The sequence below is a fragment of the Pinus tabuliformis genome, chromosome 3_2 (genome assembly GCF_031772625.1).
Source record: "Pinus tabuliformis cultivar Carrire ecotype Pingquan chromosome 3_2, CPIR1, whole genome shotgun sequence".
NCBI classification, from domain to species: Eukaryota; Viridiplantae; Streptophyta; class Pinopsida; order Pinales; family Pinaceae; genus Pinus; species Pinus tabuliformis.
In genome coordinates this window covers 381807603-381830678 of record NC_142302.1, presented here as the reverse complement: position 1 = coordinate 381830678, position 23076 = coordinate 381807603, and positions in this window count along the sequence as shown.

Sequence of the window (23076 nt, the reverse complement as noted above, 5' to 3'; positions counted from 1 at the left end):
TTAGTTATAAAATAGATGTTAGGAGTACTAATGTTAATAAAATTAATAAGGGGGGTTAAGAATAAGCTATTAAAAATAGTTTTTATTAAATAATAATAAAGTTATAAGGGGGATTAAGAATAAGTTATAAATATTAAAAATAGTTGTAATGCAATATTAAATAATAATTAGGTTATAAGGTTATCAGGATTAGTTCTAACATAATCTCTATTATAGCGAATAAGGTAAAGAGAGGTTAAGAGAAGGTTTCAAAATAATCTCAAAGGGATAGGAATTAATTAATATTATAAATTTAGTTATAAAATAGCAGTTAGGAATATGGATAATATCATGTTAAAAATACTCATAAATTAATAAGGGGGTTAAGAATAAGTTAAAAACATTTGTTAGGAGTTTATAAATAATACTAAATACTAATAAGGTTTATATCTAAAATATTATATATTATAAATAATAAGGTAAAGAAGGGTTATATATTGCAACATCTCATATGAGAAATTGCTAGGATTGAAAAATAAAAATTGAGTTTAAAACCAAAAAAACCTCATTGATTCACCCCATCTCAGTAATTCCTTATTCCAACAGAAACCTTAACAACCTAAACTATAGATTGATCAAGCTTCTATGGCAACCATTGGTGTAGGGATCACGAGTCCCATGTTAGTTCCATATGGGAGTAGGTGGAACTTATAACATGGAATAATTAAAGCATGCTATGAGTACCACAAAAACTTTCTTATATAAACCATCACTAAAGTAAGAAGGTGAAATGTTAAAGAAAATGTATAACCAAAAAACATTCAAACAGAGTTTTATCAATGTATATTCATATAAGCAAAGAATTTTACAAGGTGTAATATTTACTATGTGGTCATGATAACAATTATAATACCAATAATATTAGCTCAAGATAATGAGTTTGATTCAAAATACTAAATTTATACAAACCTTGTGTACAATTGAACACTTTTGAATAAAAAATAAAACTATATACTTTACCCTTTTACGAGTGAATCAATCTATATGTCTAAGGAATAAGGGTGGTAATATTTTTAGGCTATAAACGTAATAAGCATGGAGTAAAAATGTAGCAAATTAGTATAATTATATTTCTATTAGATTAATTTATTTTATTATTACAAATAAGATGGGTTATCATAGAAATTCCAATAAGGAAGCTAATGAAAATCTATGTTTATTTCCAATACGATTACATTAGTATTAGGATCATAATTTAGAAATAGAATGAAAAGAAATAAAAAACAAAATGATCAAGTGGGAAAGAATAAGGTCAAGTTAAATGAGTAGGTTAGTTGGTGACCAGTATCTTCTCTAAATTCAAGTATGCTAGAAATAACTGAAAATAAGGAGTAATGTAAGAATGTAAATAAGAGGAGAAAGCTTTTGTTTATATGTGATGGAGGATAAAGATTTTATTTTGTTTTGTTACTTGATGTTAAATTGACTAGATCCAATTGTTAATCTTATTCAAGGAGTGAGTATTAATATAAGTTTGGTTCAAGTTAGCTAATTAGGGGTGTCTAGGTAGGTCTATTACAAGTGGTATCAAAGTTGTAGGTTACATTGGGTCTTTTATGTCTCCTAAACTGAAATATTATTTTTTGTCTGACATACAGACAATCAAACAAATGATTTTTCTTTTTAGGAATGGTTGAAGATAACAATGGACATAGTTCTTTAGGGTCACCTAGGGAAGGTGAGGAGAATAATATTGAACTAGGAATGATGGGAGGAGAAACTGGTAATATAGATAATCATGAATCTAAAACCCTACAAGTAGTTTGTAGTTTAAAGGAATATTTAGACACTATTAAATCTAATCAATAAAAAATGTCTAAAGCAAAGGTTGAACAAGAGAATATCAATGATTATATACTCAGAAGATTGGAAGAAAATAGAGTCAGTAGAAAATATAGAAAAACTCATAGGAAAAGAATTGGAAGTGAATCCACTGACAAAGCTAAGTCTATAACTTCTAGTGAAAGTCACACACCTAAATTTAATGAAAAGAAGGAGCCAAAGTCTGGTAGTAGTACCTTTATGTCTAAGAATAAAAGGGCTACATCTCAGTTGCAAGGGTAATTTAAAAAGATCATAACTCCAAACTTTTGATGGAGAATCTGAAGAAGGGGCTAAAGCTTGACATATTGACATATTTCAAGGTGTTATCGCTGCTACAACACTCTAAATAAGTTTTGGTCTACATCTAAATTTCAGATCCCACTATGACATTGCAAGTTATTGTTTCTAGTGATAATATTAATTCCTTGTGAATCATCTAAGTTTTCTAGTCCCTTTTGGAAGAAAACCTAAGTGTCATCTTTCAGCATGGGAAGTGTCGCACATTGTGATATCAGAGTCATGGTCTATTTCAAGAGGCAACATTGGCACCAATGGGTTATATCTATCATATAGACATGGACTAGACTCATTCCCAAAGTTTTATGCATCGTCATACTAGTTTCGTCATTTTCATCACAAAGTATATCTTAAGTGTCGCACTTGGAGGAGATTTTCGTTTTGATGTATCAATAAGGGGGTCATATTGTTTCTAAGTGTTGAGTGTTCTATGTTGTGTCATTGATGGTTCTGAGTGTGTGGTCATATCCAAGTCCTACCCTGATTTAATATTTCCCTTACTGATTCCACACTTAGTCAAATTTTTGAAGAATTCATCCCCAACCAACCTAAGCTCACTCTACCTCTCCAAACTGCAAATTGCACAGTTGCAAGCCTCAACACTACATCCCTGCCTCCTAGAACTTCATAATGCACACTAACTGCCTACAAGGACTACACATTGTGTAGTCACAATGCTTATTCTTAGCCTCCTAACTTCTATAACTACACAATCCTGCCTCCCAACCACTCTCTTTATGTGCATTTCACAATCCCAATCTAAAGTATGTCTCCCTACTTCCTTGAACTATGTAACTACGCAATCTAACTACCTAGTATCCCTCCAAAACTATGCATTGTGCAGTTATAGTGGGAAATATTTTTTCACTGTGACCCTCAACTATGCAATATTACCTCTCAGGTTTCTAGAAATATGCATTACATAGTTGCAAGCCTCAATCCCTCATTTTTGTCCTCTAGAACTACGCAATGGAGAATCCTTGAGCCTTTCTTTTGGTCTAGTGCTCAGTTCTAGGCCAATTAGTGATTTTCATGAAGAAAGATAGACTATGATATTTTTGGATTGATGTATTCTTATCATGAGTGAATTTCACTTACATGTACTATATCTTGACATGCCAATATTATGCTCATAAATGAGGGGAAGGGGACTGTGCTAGAAGAAACTTGGGAAGCTATGAAGGCAAGATGATAATTAAACAAGAAGATGAGGGGACAGTAAATTGTGAGGGAATCTGAAAGATCAAGATCATAGTGAAGACTCCCTATTCTCAAGACTTTTGGAGGAGGAAGAGGAAGACCATGTAGCATCTTTAATGAAGATACAAAGATAGAAGAAAGAGAGAAACTTGGCATTTCCACATTAACAAAAATTCCATGTCATCAGTGTCAAGTTATGTCTTGTCAAAGTGTCATTTCAAGGGTCATATGAGTCACCATGTGAAACATCATTTGTGGATGTAGTTAAGTAATTTCAATAAATGAGAAATGTAAAGTGGAAGTCCAAGAGTCACCCATAGAAGTTGAAAAGTCATATAGAAGTCACACGGTCTCATGGGAATTCAAAAAGTCATGAGGGGAGTCCAAGAATCACATGGGAGGTGGAGAGTCAGTCCATTTATTATATATACACCCCCATGGTTCAAGCAAAGAAATTTTCACCCTGGTTTCTCTAACCAGGCACTAGGGAGGAATATTGTTCTTTTAGAGAGTAGGTGGTAGATCTAACACTCCATTATTGGAGCTAGTGGGGTTCATTGTATCAATGTATCTTCACTTAATACTTGAAACTCATTCAGCCAACACACTTTCATGTGTATGTTGTAAATTTTGTAAGACTATTCTTTGAATGTTTACGGTATATGTTATTTTTATTTTGTACTAAATAAATTGAACTATTTCAGTCGCTTTAGTGTTTATCTTATTGAATGTGTGTTGTACTTGTTTTAACGATATTTAATTCTATGTGAACTATTTCACTAGTTGATTAATGATTATTTTATATATATGTTCATGTGTCTTTATTAGATTAGTACTATTAATCTTCTCTTAAAGACTCACTTTCATTTCCCTCTAGTTAAAGGACCTTCGTACATTCTACAACTAAGCATTTCACAAGGCATACTCACTTGTTCATTCAAAACTGAATGTACATTACTTTGTTGTGCTAAATATTGCAGCCAAGGAAAATCCTTAAGAAAATAGAAGTTGAGCCTTATTTCTGGAAGGCTTCCTACACCAAATGGTGTGAGATCTAATTGGGACTTCACATGGGGGGGGGGGCCTATACATGTTGGCAGGTTCCAACACCATCAAAATTATGGCACTAGAAGGAGGCAAAACACCCTTTTATGGTTGATAACTCACCACATATTAACAAGAAAACTTCCATGCAAGGAAGTAACGCTCTGATTTCTACTCTAACTCATACTTATGTGAGATAGGAAACTTCTCAACCCTAGTCTAGGACAATATTTTGAAGTTACTTACGATCAGCTCAGTAAATCCAACCTATTACTCATCAGTTTGCGAGAGCTCTTGGTTTACTCCCTGTTGCTACTATTCTACCTTACAAACCTGTAAAAAAAGAAACAACTCCCAGTGGTGTATTGGTTTCTTTAGTGGAAGATTTGGTTATCGCAACCCTTAAGGATTTTGTTGATCCCATGGAAAGAACAAATCACCAATGGGAGCTTCCCCCTGTGGAGGAGAATTTGGACAACGAAGGGGGAGATTTTCAGTTTTTGATGAGGAACATCCTGATTATAATGAAGAATTTAACGATGAAGGAGAAGGCTCTTTAGAATTAGAAGAAGAGGAGGAGGAAGGAGACAAAGACATGGCTTATGCAAATTTGGATTCGATGGCCCAAGGGCCACTGGCTCTTCCTAATAATCTTCATAAAATGCCAAAGCACCAGGAAAAGTTACTATCAAAGTTTGATCTTGATAAGAAGATAAATGCCTAAGACCATATTGATTATTTATACATGCATTTACAAATGCTTGAGGTATGTTTCGATGATGTTACTTGTAGACATTTTCTATGCACTTTAGAGGGTAGAGCATCAGTATGGTATCATAGCCTTTTGACCAATTAAATCCATAGTTGAAGGGAGATTAAGAAGTTGTTTTTGGAATAAAGAAATTTGATGATAAAACTCATACCATGTTATTAAAAGAGCTTGGGAATCTCAATGGGATACAATGAAAGAGTGAAAGATTTCAACAAAATATTTACTTGTTTGTTAAACAAGTTTCTCACAGATGTGGAACCATGAGATGACACTGAAAGATTATTATACAACTGCCTTGCTAACTAACATTTATGTGTTTATCAAAAGAGATATATTATCACCCAAAAAACGATCACCTAGCCATTTCTTAGTAAGTGGATCAAATTACACCATGTATGATTAATTTTACCATGGTAAAGCCACTTTCACCATAGGAGATAGTCTATTGAAACATTTTTCCTAAATTATTTCTCATTAAAATTCAAAAACCCCATTAGAATAATTAAATAAATCATAATTTATTTAATTTTCTCTAGAAATATTTATTAAATCATTATTCGATAAATTATTTCTTAATTAATTTTGACTTAATCGCCTTGGAATATTTAAATAAATCACTATTTATTTATTATTCCTTATTTATTCCATATTTTCCTTATGAGGCATTAAACCACTATTTAATAATTATTTCTTTCTTAATTCTCACAAAGTGATTAATAAATCATTTTATTTTTTAATTAGTTCAACCATTTTCTAAATAAAGATATTTGACCATTTTGAATACCTTTTCCCTCTCCAAAAAATATAATAAAGTATTCCCAATGGCTAGATTTCGATTTGGTCAATAATATTTTTTTTATTTACTAATTCCTAATTTACCTCAAAACTTTGTTATAAATAGAGGGTTTTTACATTCATTCTTCACCTTGATCATTCTCATTGTCACCACTATCAACTTATCACATTTGAGTTCCCACTTGAGTTCAAGTTATTTTTGCTTTTTTTTTCGCCCATTGCAAGTTGATAGAGAGAAAAAGATCGTTGAAGCATAAGGACATCAAAAGGACCCATCCCACGGAGGGGGATATATAGACCTAAGTTTCTGAATTATCCTCACCATGTGCTTCATTTACATTAATAAAAGTTTCTTATTTATATGATACATTGGGTTGCTACACTTTCATTTTTAATGTTATATGTTTTGGGTTGCATATGATCTTTTGTTGTAGGGATTTTATTATGTTTTTCATTGCATATCTAAAGAATAGGCAACCATATTTTTTTGTTAGAGTCACTATCCACCAGTGACTTAAGTGAAGCATTTTTGGTACACTTCTCTGAAATCTTTACACTAACAAATGGTGACTCCGCTAGGGAATTAACTACATAGTCGTCAAGAAATGCAGACTCCACTAGTGTAGTAATTCAGAACCTTGGTGACTGTTGTTTCAACTATGTTCAGTGTTTTTCCAGCTATTTTTAGCCCTCTCAATTTCTATTTATAGGTCTAGTTTATTTCCTAGAAAATTTTCCGCTTTTGTTGGGGTTTTGTATCTTTTCGTAGGTCACAGGTTTCGCCGAGTAGGAGATGACAAAATCTGGGTCTGATTTGCCTAGCGAGAGAAGCAGGAGAAAAGTGAAATTTTTGGTCCATTAATTGTTCCCAACACACTTTTTTTCCCATAATCTACACCCAATGCACTTTTCAGGTCAATTTCTGCGCTATAAATTTTCAAGAAATTTTTCAGTTTTTTCCAATTTTGTCGATATTGTTGTGTGTGTGTCGGGAAGGGTTCCTTTTATGTCATGATACAACTCTAGGCCTAGATCCTCTTAGTAATTTTTCATTTAGGAAGGAAAAATCCCCCTCGAGTTTAGAGTACAGCTCCACCATTTAGGAAGATAATTGTTGAGCTAAGGAGTCTAGTGTGCAACACTTTTAACAACTATTTTTTAGGGTTTTTGGATCCCATTGTGTGTCATGGTTTTTGGAGCTTCTTACTTGTCCTTTTTTAGCATTTTCACCTCTAAGTTTTGTTGGTTTTCTACACAATTTTCGACAGATATTTTCCTCTAGATCCTAGTCCCTTAGACATTATATCTTTTGGCCATTGTGTGTGTCCTTGAGTTTCTTTCTTTCCATATTTTTTTTTTCTTTATTACCTTGTCGGGTGGGGGGTTGTGTGCTTCAATTTACTAATTATTTACTATGCATTTTCACTATTATTTACAGTTTATACACATTATTTTTAGCAACATTGACATCAACAAAACATGCCTAATTAACTCATCAACTTGACACGTTTTTCACACACACACACCCTAACTTAACTTGAGTTTGGTTAACACTGCTAAGATAATAATTGAAACACTACACCTTAGTAATTCAACTCACATAGATTAATCCCACTTGGGAACTAGGGCCAAAATAATATTTCTAGTTAGGTGTAGGATCAGTGGTACAAGCTTCCAATAACACGCGTTGATCGCTTACATTGAGACATTGAAAGTTGACTAATTAGAGAGCTTAAAATCCTTCACCATCCCATGATCCAAAGCCAGAGTGCGTAAAAAACTTGATTCAGAGGGGGTTAGGATATATCACCGAGTGAGTGATTCTCCTCAGGGCTACCCAACCCATGGTACAGAATTTATTGTTGTGGTTGATCACCAAGAAGCTTAAGAATTGATCACCCACATGGGACAAATGTAACCTTAATGGAAAATATTAGGAAAACACCCTATAATACTGGTTTTGGGCAAGAAATTGGTCCTCTACCACACCTTTCTCTATACATGTCTGCTTGTGGGGATCAGATTCTATCAAGTAAAAAGTCTCTTTCCAAAAGGCCATCTGAAATAGTAGATCTAGGACTTGTTTGAGGATTTAGATCACCTTTAGGATAGAGGTAATTTTTTCTTTGATAGGACGTGCTTACTTAAATTAGAGTAACATACCATTAAAGTTAATTTACACTTGGTACCACTGAACTAGGTGTTTTCTTGTTGTTTGTTACTCTTTTCTCCTATCAGCACCCTTTAGTATATTGAGTCATCTTTGTCTTGACACCATTGCACCCCCTAGGAATTTTTCATACAGACCTCATGGCCTTTTCCCCCAGTTTCCTTTAGCACATATTATTCCCTCTCATCGAGCTCAAACCCATCCTCCTACTCCTCCATTGAGTCCCTGTACTGACTATATTTCTTCTAATTCTTCAAGTTCTTCCTCTTATTTTGCATCTTCCCACCCCCACACTGCCACCATGTCAAGAACCAATGTGGGTGGAGGAAACCAAGGTAACCTCGTTAGTGGAACCTCTACCAGTATGGCCACTAACCATCCCTTGCTTCCTTATATGGATGGTTTGATCCTCCCTGAGTTTGGCCACCTCATGAACGACCCTCTTCTCCAAAACCCAAATTGGACCCTTATGCCTACCAAGCTTCCTTTCAACATTCCATAGTTCGAAGGTAATCTTAGATACGACCCCAAAAATATTGTTTGCACTTTTCACATGTGACGTTCATCAAGTTCCATTACCAAACATTCCATTCGTCTTCGTCTCTTCCAATACACAGTAACTGGAGTTGTTTCTAAATGGTATGTGGACCAACTACATGCCTCCCATTCCACCTTTAGCTCCATAGGGTAAACTCACCCAAATCTTCTTCCCATATACACAATGTTCACAGAAATCAAAATACAAAGAGAAATTAGGCATACCTTCTACCATACCATTACCATGCAATATTCGAAGGTCCTTCTCTCCAATATGTCCAAGCCTTTGATGCCATAGTATGGTATTTTCTGCAGAGACCACTAGATTTTGTACTCCACTTTTAGGAACCACGGAACTATTGAACCCATCAATAATAGTGCTACATATAAGTCTGTATAGACTTCTAATCCAAACTCCCTACATCAATACCAATTATCCCCGAACCATCTTGCAGGTATCTTTCTCGAACATATTTTTACACCTGCATCATCCATATTTATTACAGAAATCAAATTTGTGGATAATGCAAGAATATGAATAACACCAAGAAGTGTTCTAATCCTTCCACCTTGCAACTTCATCTTGAATTTTCCTTGTTCGATGATTCTGCCCTTCCTGTCATCCCCTAATAATACATCACCACCATCATATTTATCATACTTTCAAAACCAGTCCCTATGGGGAGTGAAGTGAAAGGATGCACCTAAGTCAATCAGCCATGCCTAATGATCGACATGTGTACTTGAAGAAGAGGAAAAGTACACATCCTCAACTTCATCTGAGGTTGTTTTTTCCTATGCAGAAGGAGCATCATCAGAGTCCTTTCCTTTCTCGAGAGTTTTATATTTGCAATCCTTTTTGTAGTGTCCTTTTTTTCGCATTTCCAATATACCTTCATAGGCTTTCCTAGAGATTTAGATCTGCCTCTAGATTTAGATCTCCCACTTGAGGAATTTTTTTTATTTATTTATGTTCTGGGATTGTCCTCTTACATACAAGGCATCTCCATTCTAGCTCTCCATATTTTTTCATCTCATCTCCTCTGACAACAAGGATGATATTATTTCATCAAACTTCAAGGTAGTTGTATTGGTACCTATAGCAACAACCAGACTATCCCACGAATCTAGTAGAGAACACAACTAATTGATGCACTTATCTTCATTTGAACTTTTTATATCAATAGATAACAATTGGATTACCATAGTATTAAAGACATTCAAATTCTCTTTCATTGAGTCTCCATCCTTCATCCTCAAGTTATACAACTTTTTATACAGGAACAGTTTGTTCACCAAAGACTTAGATTGGTACAAAGTCCCTAACTTGTCCAAAAAATCCTTCACCATAGCTTCCCCTAATACATTTAATAATACTAAATCTGAGAGACACAATCGTATTTTTCTCTTCATTTTCTAATCTAACTTCACCCAGTCTTCTACAGACATTCGTGTTGCTGCCATGCCTAAATCTACAACAATCCATTGATTTTGGTCCACCAACAGATCCTCCATCTTGAGCTTCCACAACTCAAAACTACGACCATTAAATTTCTTGATTTCTATCTTTCCACTATTCGACATCTTCTTTCACCGCAAGGATCGATCCCGCAAATCTCCCACTGAACAGGGTCTACCACAGGCCCCAACAAAACCCCTCAACAGCAAAGGCATTCCCTTGAATTTGAAAATGATTTGATACCAAACGTATTTTTTAACCCTTTACAATAATTACCTACAAACAAATTCTTAAAACATAAAAATAATGGCGAGAACATAAAAAAAAACATACACATATTTTCCCTGGATCCCAAAATTAGGATTGCCCGATTGATTTTCATTATATTCCTTTCAATGTTACAATACATATATATACATTTCAAAGCATTCATAAACCTCAATCCACTAACCCTAGATTAGAACATAATTTTATTTCCCTTGACTGGATCTACAAAATACCATGGTTAAAAAATCATCATGCCCAAAACCATGCGCGAAAACCATCTGCAAAACTGCCCCAAAAAAATTTTCCCGAGCCACTGCCTCGAACCCCAAAAATTTTATTCTAGGGCAAATTGTGGAAAGAATATAGAACGTACCCAAAACCGATTGAGTGAAATTTCCCTACCTTACACTCAGTCATCTAACTTCTTATGGATACCTCACCTTTAGATCAGAGGTTAGTACTGTTGGAACACATCGACAAAAGTCAGCGGGAATCATTGCAACATAATAAATCCCACAAAAAGAGGACTAAATCCTCCTTTGACCATAATGTCACCCCTCATTCATTTACAAAAGGGGATTTAGTCCTTCACTATGATGTTTCCAAAGAAGCTTTATGGCAAGGGAAGTTCGAAACATTATGGAAGGAACCATACATTATTAAACATTGTCTCCTAAATGGGGCATACATGTTAACATATCCTGGCGGGACTTGCCTCAAAGATCCTGTCAACGAGCTCTACCTCAAAAATTTATATCCATAACATTAAAAACAAACCTAGAATGTAAATATATGCACATGACTCATTTTTGTGATGATCACCGCATCACAGATATATTCTAAAATCACTCTCACATCCTGTATCAAAGATGGATCATTCATTATCCTATCATCACAAGTTCATTGATGGTACTTCTCGATGGTCGTAAAGCCTCGCTACAACAACCTATGCCATATATTTTTTTGACCTGACACCCTTCCACCATAATGGGATTTTCATCAGGTTAGCCACCAAGAATCAAGACAAATACGATGTATTCATAGGCCTTTTGGCTGATGCCTTCCATCTAGGTGGCATTCACTTGCATGAGTTCCTTGATTCCTAGCGTATTGTATCGTAGTTAAACAGAACCTTCACAGTACATGACCCTTGCCTTTGTTATAAATACCTACATTCACAAAGGTTTTCTCATGGTTTTGATCATATACAATTTTCACATATACCAAGAAATCAAAATCAGGTAGTAGATCGCATAGCTAATCAAATCCTAGACTGGCATGTATCACATATACATCATCATGGAGACACATAAATCATGAACACCATATCCATCAAATAAATTCAAAAAGTACATCATATGTATAAAATCATATCATATAAGACACATCATGGAGATCCCAAAAAAATCATCCCCCCTGGATAAGTGTAAGAAGAACTGCTCCCCCCCTGGGGTTGACCATAACTCACATAAGATTGAGGATATTTTCATGGCTAAGGGTGGGAAAGATATCTGACGATACCGTCAGCAGAATGTGATGCCCCTAGTGCATTAGTAGCACCAGGTCGAGGCAGATCATGGAGGACAGTATAAATATAACCTGATTGGGCATATATCAGATCATATTTTAAGGCTATCTGGAGAGCTTCTTACTCAAGCTAAGGGATTTGAGAGGAAACATATTTACCTATGGGGTCCAAAAGAATTCTTAGAAACCAATCCACATATACACGGTCTTCAAACTCAGGGGCTTTACACATGCTCCTCCTTCTGCGCCATCCTTGAACATGGTCAGAAAGGAGGGTGGAAAATTTTTGATGAAAAGAGGTCAAGAGTTTGATACCTGTGTTGTATCGGAGAGGTAGCTAGAAATAGGAAATAAAAGCTTTGGCGAGAGTCAAAAAGATGGAATGGGAAGCATGCAGTTGGTCCACATACTATTTGGCACCAACTCTAGCTAGGGTGTGTTGGAAAAGATGAAGACGAATGGAGTCTTCAATAACGCAATTTCATGCAGACCATATGACAAAAGAGTGAACATGATTTGTGAGCTCTTCTCTAGGGTTACCTTCGAACTTGGGAATTTTGGAAGGAAGCTTGGTAGGCATAAGAGGCCAAGCTAGGTTATGGAGAATAGGATCATTTGTGAGATGACTAAAATCATGGAGGTGAAAAGAAACCATATAAGGAAGCAATGGATGGTTAGTGTCCATACCAATAGAGGTTCCACCTATGGGGTTACCTTGGTGATCACCTAGGTTAACACTTAGGTTTCCACTTCCCACATTGGTGCCTGACATGGTGGTGGTATGGGGATGTGGAATCAAAGGAAGAACTAGAAGAATCAAAAGAACTACATTCAATATGGGGACTTAATGGAGGACTAGTAGGATGGGTTCGAACTCGACGAGAGGAAGTAATATTTCTGAAAGGAAATTGCGGAGGAATTCCATGGATTCTCTGCAAAAAACACCTATGGGGCACAATGGTGTCAACACAAATATTATTTAATAGACTAAAGGGTGATGATAGGAGAAAATAATAGAAAACAACAAGCAAACACATAGTGCAGTGGTGCCAAGTGTAAACTAACTATAATTATATGCTACTTTAATTCATGCAAACACGTCTTATCAAAGAAAAAAAGACCTCTAGCCTGAAGGTGATCTAAATCCTCAAAAAAGTCCTAGATATACTATTTCAAATGGCCTTCCAAGGGACTTGTTACTTGACAGAATCTAATCCCCACAAGCAGAATTGTCTAGAGAAAGGTGGGGTATAGGACCAACTTCTTTCCCACAACCAATCCTATAGGATGTTTTCCTAAGATTTTCCACTAAGGTTACCTTCATCCCATGGGGGTGGTCGAGGAGTATTAAGATTCTTGGTGATCAACCACAACATGGAATTACCTACCATGGGTTGGGTAGCCCCGAGGAGAACTGCTCGCACCATGATCTAGCCTAACCCCCTATGAATTGGGTTTCTTTCACACTCTGTCTTTGGATAGTGGGATGGTGAAGGATTTTAAGCTCCCTAATATTTCAACTTTCTATGTTTCTATGTAAATGATCAATGGGTGCTATTAGAAGCCTATCCCACTGATCCTACACCTAGCTACAAAGATTGTTTTTGCCTTGGTGCCCAAGTGGGTTTAATACATGTGAGTTTAATTATTAAGGTGTAGTGTTTCAAGTCTTTCTTAGCGGTGTTAACTAAGATCACATTCACTTAGGGTGGGTGTGTGTGAAATAATGTGTCAAGTGGATGAGTTAATTAAGAATGTTTTGATGGTGACATGTGCTGCTAAAATTAAAGTGCTAAAAACTATAAATAATGTTGAAAATGGGTTGCAAAATAAATAGCAAGTTTAAGCACACAACCCCCCACCCAAGAATGTTATCAAGCAGCTAATAAATGGAAGTAAAATAAGAAACTCAAGGACACACACAAATGCCAAAGATCTAATTTCTAAGGGCTTAGCATCTAGAGGCAACAATCAATTGAAAATGGGGCCAGAAAACAACAAACAACAAGGGTGAAAATGATGGAAAATGGCAAGCAATAGCCTGCAAAAGAAAGGACATGAAAGGGGATACTATAGAGGAAATCCCACACAAGGTTATAAATGGAATAATTTTTTTGAAAAATATACCTAAAGGGACTATAAAAACCTTTCAAAAGGGATAAAAAGTAGTGGTCGAAACTACTGCACACTAGACTCCTCAACTCAACAATTCTCTTCTTAAATGGTGGAGGTGTACTCTAAACCCTAGGGGGATTTTTCCTTCCTCAATGAGAAATTACTAAGAAGATGTAGGCATAGATGTGACTCACTAAATACAAGAACCCTTCTCAGCACACACGCAACAGTTTCAGGAAAATCTAAAAAATCTCAAAAATTGCAAAGTACAGTAATTGACCTAAAAGGTGCACTAGCATAGTTTTAGGGCCGAAAAGTGTAATCTAGGCGCAAAAAAGGGAAAAAAAGTGTGCTATGTTCCTGCTTCTCTCGCTTGACAGGTCTAACCCAGAATGTGTCATCTCCTGCTCGGCTAATACTTGTGACCTGCTGAAAGTTGCGGAACCCCAACACAAAGAGAAATTTTTTCAAAAAATAAAGGAGATCTAAAAATAGAAATTTAGATTCCTAAAAATATCTAGAAAAACATTGAATATAGATGAAAAAACAATCACCAAGTTTTTGAATTACTACACTATTGGAGTCGCCATTTGTTGACAACTACATGGCTAATTCCCCAGTGGAGTCACCATTTTTTGACAACTAAAGTGTTAAAGTCCCAAGTGGAGTTGTCATTTGTTAGCATAAAGATTTTAGAGAAGTGTACCAAAAATGCCTTAAGTCACTGGTGAAAAGTGGCCCTAACAACAAAATATTGTTGTTTACACTTCAGATCTGCAATGAAAAAAGAAGAAAAACCCTACAAAAAAATATCATATGCAACCCAAAACATATAATAGCAAAAATGAAAGTGTAGAAACCCAATGGATCATATAAATAAGAAAATATTATTAATGTAAATGATGGTGAGGATAATTTACAAACTTGGGTCTATATATCCCCCTCCGTGGGATGGTTCCTTTTGATGTCCTTGTGCTTCAACGATATGTTTCTCTCTCTGAACTTGCAATGGGAAAAAACAAACAAAAGTAACTTGAACTCAAGTGGGAGCTCAAATGTGATAAGACGATAGTGGTGATGATGAGAATGATGAAGGTGAAGAATGAATGGAAAAGCCCTCCGTTTATAACAAAGTATTGAGGTAAATTAAGAATCATAAAATATTATTGACCAAATCAAAATCTAGTTGTTGGGAATACTTTATTATATTTTTTAGAGAGGGAAAAGATATTCAAAATGGTCAAATATCTTTATTTAGAAAGTGGTTGAAGTAAGTAACAAATAAAAATGAGTTATTAATCACTTTGTGAGAATTAAGAAAGAAATAATTATTAAATAGTGGTTTAATAATTATCTCATAAAGAAAATATGGACTAAATAAGGAATAATAAATAAATAGTGATTTATTTAAATATTCCAAGGTGATTAAGTAATAATTAATTAAGAAATAATTGTTAAATAATGATTTAATAACTATTTCTAGAGAAAATTGAATAAATAATGATTTATTCAATTATTCTCATTGGATTTTTGAATTTACTGAGAAATATTTAGGAAAAATGGTTTACTAAATTATTTCCCATGGTGAAAGTGGTTTTAGCATGGTAAAATTAATCCTACATGGTGTATTTCAATCCACCTAGTAAGAAATGGCTAGGTGGTCATTTTTTGGGTGATAAAAATATTATGAAAATTATTTCACTTTGAGGGTTGGTTTCCAAGTTGTAGGTTCTTGTTGACTTCCACCCAAAACCAGGACCTTTTATGCACCAATCGACAGTTAAGGTATCATTCTCCATTGGAATGATATGATTCCTCTAAATCATTTCATATCCTGACAACAATTATTTTGAAGTCACCATAGGTATCACCATCTCAGCCACATTTACAATCACCTTCCACCCGCACCCAGTAAACGTTCATGTTGGTCAATAAATATTTCACCCACATGAATTACCTCATTCAGTAGCTCCCATTACTTTACCGATATCCGTGACCATTTTCTCTGGCCCTACAGCCATTCATCTACATTACCTTGAAGAAAATCCTCATCTTTCTTCTTCAACTTCTTGCTTACCACTTCCTTTTGGGCTACCATTCTTCATATCATCATGTATGCACCACTGCATTCCACACTTGTACTACCATCCCCCACATCACATTAGACCATCTATGTTACCATATCTGTCACAACCATGAGTTGAGCCGGATGTGCTCATGTGTGATGGGCGATGCTGGGAGACATCTTCAGTTATGTGGGACAATTCGAATTTGCGACGATGCATGAGTTCAGTTAAAGGTGACACGATGTGTGGGAGTATTCAGTTAAACGTGCCCTGGCGAGTTGTGTGATGAGCTACTTGGAGAGTCAAAAAACCTGTTGGAAATAATACTGAGAGGGGGGTGAATCAGTATTATCAGATCAATAATTTAATTTCCCAAACAAATTTGTATACGCTACTTCAGCTAAGTGAACTAGCGTGTATACGCGACTGTACTTAAAGCAACCAGCGTATATGCAGAGAACTTTTGATTTACCCAAATTATCATGTATTGAACTTTAACCAGCATATCATAGGTTTATTAGACAGTACAATAAAAGTAGAATAAAGCATCACACATAAGCAACACACATGAACACCAAGATATAAGGTGGAAACCCAATGTGGGTGAAAACCACCTGCTGCTGTTGTCTCTGTCTTTTTTTAATAATAAGAAAATCTGATTACAATCTTGAACTGGTGCAGAATTATACTTTTACACAAGCTTCTACCTGCAAAAGGTTACAACCTTCTCTCATTCTCCAGCTTCTACTGGAAGGGAGCTACAACACCCTAACTCTTGTACTAGCCAATATGATTACTAGTATGTATGCGGCAACCTCCAAAAGGCTACGACCTTCTTTCTTCCTCCAAGGACCACGTTTCATAAATTTCTAGATTGGATCCATCAACAACATCATAACTACAATTCAATCATAAAATACATCTGCATCTACCAATCACTGAGACTCAATCAAAACTTTCTGAACCAACCACACCCAAATCAATCAATCACTTTGACAACCTATCATTAAATCGCAATCAATCAGAATACTATCATTAGAATACAGTAACCAGAACCCAAACCAGAACCCAGAACTATGCAACAACAAACAGAAACAACTGAAACAAACTTTATAAGGTATACACTACTTCCATGTGTCGAACCTGCATGTATACGCGCTTTTCTCAAAGCCAACTAGTGTATACATCTGCAAATATTAATTCATAATTCTACAGTTATTCCAGACTTCAGTTATACCCAGATCATAATATTTATAGAATAACACATGCGTCAGTGTTCAGATCTAGAATATACATGATCAAACCACATAATGATAATTTATTTCAAGCCTTAAGATTTTGATCCATCATTAGATCTTATTCTTCATCAATTGCTAAGGTTCATCCCTGGTTCAGATCAAGCACAACATCATAAGCCAATATCCTTCATACTAGATCTCACACTTCGTCGGATATTCAATACTTGCACACTTTGCCTAATGATCTTCTCCTCCTTTTATAGTTTTATGCCTTTCTCAATACCATGGACCAAAACCACTTAGGACCAATACTTTGGACCAAATACCTAGGGTCAATACCTCAGACTAGATACCTTGGACCAATACCATGGATCAAAATACCATGGACCAAAAACTTAGTTTTCCAAGGTATACGTGCTTTTCCTTCTGTGAAAGTGTGTGTGTACGTATACACTACTTGTGGTCAATGAACCTACGTGTATTCGCAACTTGATCAAGGTGAACCTGCGTATACCTCTCTTTCTTCATTCTATGTAGTCTGATCTGTAATTCTTTGTTGTTAACCTACTGTACTGTGATCTTTCATCTAAGTGAGTTGCCATCAAGGACAACACTTGTATCATAATGCCAACAAAACCAAGAAGTGAAATTTCAGCTAAGTATGGGAACACGCATGACGGACGAGTTGTGGTTTAGCGGAAGGGTGAACTGTATGGAAAGTTGGATGTAGGTGACCCAACCAAGTTGGGTGACCTAACCCGCGGGTGTGGCCGAGCGACCAGACCTGGTTGTGCAGGTCTGCATGAAGGAACAAGTCGGCGAGTGAAACGACGAGCTGTGAGTTCAGCGGAAGTCTGAATGCAAAGGACGATGAGTTACAGGTGTGCAGTGACTCTAAAATATGTGGGTGCGGCTGCATGACCTAGCCCAGTTGGGCGGGTCTACAAGGAGGCACAGTGCAACGAGGCTAAACACAGAGGGTTACCCGATGAGGTGGGAGCCTCTAGACGGTGTAGTTCACAAGTATAAACGTGGAGGGCAAGCCGACCCGATGTGGGAACCTTTGCACGGTGTGACGAGTTGCATGACATGAAGGTGGGTGCTACTGAATGACGGGGACCCGACCTAGTGAGGTGGGTGACCCGACACAGGAAAGTTTTCTAAGGTGAAATGTGGAGTTTCCTAGAAAAGTTGTACTTGTAAATGTACTTATAAAAGATTTAATTATTGTATTTTGGAAATCTCTAATATTCAGGGAGTTTCCCCTCCCATTTAAAAAGAAATTATTACATTGTGCATATTTATGATATGATGATGATGTAAATGTTATTTTTGTTGTGTAATGATAAATACTTAGTAGAATTAAAGAAAAATAACTTGTAAATGTTATTTCCGCTATGTAATGATAAATACTTAGTATAATTAAATAAAAATAAATAAGTGTTGAATGTTAGGTGTAGCCCGTACTCATAAGTATTGGTGAAAATAAAGTGGATAGTGGTGCCGCACCTACCTATGTGCAGTTGAAAGACCATCGCTAGGATAGGGGCGTGATAGATGGTATCAAAGCTCCAGATTCCATGTGCTTTTGAACGATTTGTAGATTGAAGAGATACCACTACACTTCATGACAGTTGGTATTAGAGGCCTTTTTGAAGAAGTAGATATCTCTTCGTGACAGGTGATATTAGACTTTCTGCAGGGCTTTGGAAAGTTTGACAAGGGAAAGCAAAGGGTAAAGTTGAATGATAGAGGAAGTTTATGGTCTCAACAAGATCACAAACAAAAATGATGGTTGATCAAGCAAAAGAACCTCAAGTTATGACAAGGGAATCTAGAAGGGATGCTGAAATAATTTTCATGGACAAGGTAGTGGATAAAATGGAGGAATTAGCTTTTGAAGTGGCTTTCGTGGAAATCGAGAATGTTGAATTTCGGGAGATGCATACGAAGTTGAAGGAAGAATTTGAAGACCTCAAAATCTGATACGAGTATACAAAATGGGTGTATGCACAAACAGAGAAGGAAGTTAAGGACATTAGAGCTTCAATGGATCAAGGTTTGGCAGAAATCTCGAAGTTGCAAAAGGAAATTGACAATGCTCAAAACGAGATAAGTTTTTTTGAGGAAAGCATTTGGGGAAGAGTCTGTTGGAGGAGTTGCCCATGTGAAGGTCAAAGAACCCAAATATTATGATGGGATGAGGAGTGTGAAAGCTCTTAGAAATTTCTTATGGGATATGGAGCAATACTTGGAGTGTTTGGGTAAAACTGATGATGAGGTCGAATTCAAGGTAGCTACTCAATTCTTGACGAAAGATGTTAAGATTTTGTGGTGAAGAAAGGTGGACCAGATTGTCATTGGTGAGGCAGCGGAAATATCTTCTTGGGACGACATGAAGAAAGATTCGCAACCTCATTTTAGCCCATAAGATGAGACTTTGGATGCAAGGATGAAGATTAAATATATGAAGCAAACAGGAATCCTACAAGCATATCAACGAGAGTTCTCGAGTACAATCTTGGAGTTACCTGATATGGCGAGAAAGGACAAGGTGCTCAATTTCATCATAGGATTGAAACCTTGGGCACATAATGAGGTGAAGAGGCAGAAGATCAAGACACTAAAAGAAGCACTTGAAGCGGTTGATCTCTTGGTAGAACATTATGATGAAGGAACTGAAGAGAGAAAGAAGAAGGTGGATAAGCCAAAAGAGAAGACTATGAAAGAAGAGCCTTCGAGATTGAATACCAAGTCGATGACCAAGAAGCCTCTGAAGTGTTGGATTTGTGAATAACCACATACAGTGAAGAATTTTCCTTCAAGACCAAAAGTGGCAGTAGTAGCACAAGTAGTGCGAAGAAGAAGAAAGAAGAAACTTTCTTTGGAGTGATGCAGAATTTGGGAGCTGCAGTGGCTACAGAAGCAGTCTCATGACGAGATCCTCAAAGGAATAAGTTGGAATATGCGGAGATGAAGATTGGGAAAGGCATTGTTCTCATGATGGTGGATAGTGGTGCAACTCATAACTTCATGAGTGAAGATACTGCAAGGAAGATTGGGCTGAAATTTATACTAGTTCAAGCATAGTTGAAAGCAATGAACTCTCCACTAGATTCAGTGATTGGTGTAGCAGAAAAAGTTGATGTGAGCATAGGTGAATGGACTGGAAAATTCAACTTCACAATTGTGTGGATAGATGACTATGAAGTTGTACTAGGTATGGAATTTATGAAATAGTTTGAAGCTATGATAGTACCTCACTTGAAGAAGTTGTACATTTACGATGAGCGTGATGATGATCCCATTGGTGTACCAACCATAGGGACTACGATAGTTGAATGTAAGTTGACAATGATGAATGTGAAGGAAGTTAAGTAAGATGAAGAAGTCTATAATAGGTTGTCTTGTATAGAGGAAAAACTTATGTAGTAGTCACAGGTGACTAGAGCATTGTCTGGTAGTATCTTGGATCTATCAAGTAGGCTAGAGGCAGTGGAAGGAGTTGGAGATTCTAGACCCGAGATTTAGATTGAGAGTCGGGAAGAATACATGCAAATATTGGAGGAGGAAGATCCATATAGGTGAATTGATCTATTATCTTAGGAAGAGGGAGAGCCTTCGACCTCCACTTCCTCCCTCTCTTCTAAGGCTGACATGGGGATGAGGCTCATTGTTATCTTCTCATGGTACTGAGTCTCCTATGTTTTGAGCAGACATCTGGGGTGAGATGGGCACGATTGGAAGCAATGTGCAAAGATGAGTCACGATGATGTAGGAGCATGTGTTCTTATGGAAGCGATGTGTGGTTGGATTAGCTATCCAACTAGTCACCAACATGTGGGGTACCAGCACATGATTTTGTCGCAAAGTTTGGCATATCGATGGCATGATGCAGGTTAGAGGTGGACACATCTAGGCACCCATATTTGCAATCTTAGCGATGGTGGTTCCGGAGATGGTGTTGTTGAGGACGACAACCGTTCAAAGTGGGGGAGTATATCATGACCACGATCTGAGTTGAACGCTCTCATGTGCGACGGGCGACGTGGGAGACATCTTCGGTTATGTGCGATGAGTCGACTTTGCCATGACACACAAGTTTAGTTCAAGGTGAAACGACAAGTTGAAGCATTCGGTTAAATGCACCCTAGTGAGTTGTGAGATGAAAATTTGTGCAACGATGTGACAAGCTACTTGGAGAGTCAAAAAATCGAGAAGTGGAAAATCGGCTAAGTATGGGCGCACGCATGACTAGTTTATATGATGTGTTGAAAAACTGATGACTTGGGCTGACGTGTGGAGTTAGATGCCCTGGGTGAGCTGACATGCAGAAATGGAACCAAGTTGGTTGGCCGACAAGTTATTTGATATTTTTGTGTGCCGATGTATGGTTGACCTAGGGTAGGCCGACCCACCTTAACACATGGAGGATGCATATATATAGATATGGCAACCTAGAGGAAGAGGACCATAAAAATTCAATCAAAAAGCATCCAAAGCAATTCTGACTTAGCAAGAGTGAAGGAATTAGGTTGAGACAAGGCACAGGCAGACAGGTGGGCTGAAGTGCCAAGCTGGAGGAAACACGAGCTGCAGGTGTAGCACATGTGCGATTTGCAGTTCAGAAGAAGGGCAGACTATTTAGCGAGTTTGGCATGGGTGACCTGAGCTATGGTATGCGCAGGCAACTCGATTGAGCTGGGCAACCCGACCCGAGGGTGCGGCTGAGCGACTCGACCTTGCTGGGCAGGTCTATACAAAGGAACAGGCTGGCAGGCGAAATGACGAGTTGCGGGTTCGACGGAAGTCTGAATGCAAAGGGCGACAAGCTATGGGTGTGTGGTAACTCAAAATGATGTAGGCGTGGCTGCATGACCCAACCTGGTTGGGCGGGTCTGCACGAAGGCATCATGCAGTGAGGCTAAACGCGGAGGGTGACCCGGTGAGGTGGGTGCCTCTGCACAGTGTTGTAGGCAATTCTGAACGCGGAGGGCAACTTGACTCGAGATGGGCAATTCTACATGGTGTGACAAGCTTCACAACACGAAGGTGGGCACCGCTGAATGAGGGTGACCTGACCCGATGAGGTGAGTGAACTGACACGGGCAGGATGAAATTGTTGAAGTCTAGAAATTTTGCTAAGGTGAAATTTGGAGTTTCCTAGCAAAGTTGTACTTGTAAATGTACTTGTAAAAGATTGAATTATTGTATTTGGGTAGACTCTAATATTCAGGGAGTTTCCCCTCCCATTTAAAAAGAAATTATTCAGTTGTGCATATTTATGATATGATGATGATGTAAATGTTATTCCGTTGTATAATGATAAATGCTTAGTATAAGTAAAGAAAAATAACTAAGTGTTGAATGTTAGGCATAGCCCGTACTCATAAGTATTGGTGAAAAGAAAGTGGGTAGCAGTGTTGCACCTACCTATGTGCGGTTGAAAGGCCACCACCAGGATAGGGGCGTGACAATATCTGTCTCATCCACATAACACTAAGACCATCCAATGGGCCCCACACTCTCTACGGATACCCACATGCATCCTAAAGCAGGCTTTTGTACTCTTGGGGCACCCATCTCCATGTTTGTACATCTAAAACAACTTTTAAAAATATTTTAGAAAGTATACAAAGATTCTTTTGGCAATGGGTTCTCACTCATATTTTTGTGTCCTTTATCGAGTGGAAGTCCCAAGTCACCCTTGGTTTGAGCTCACATCT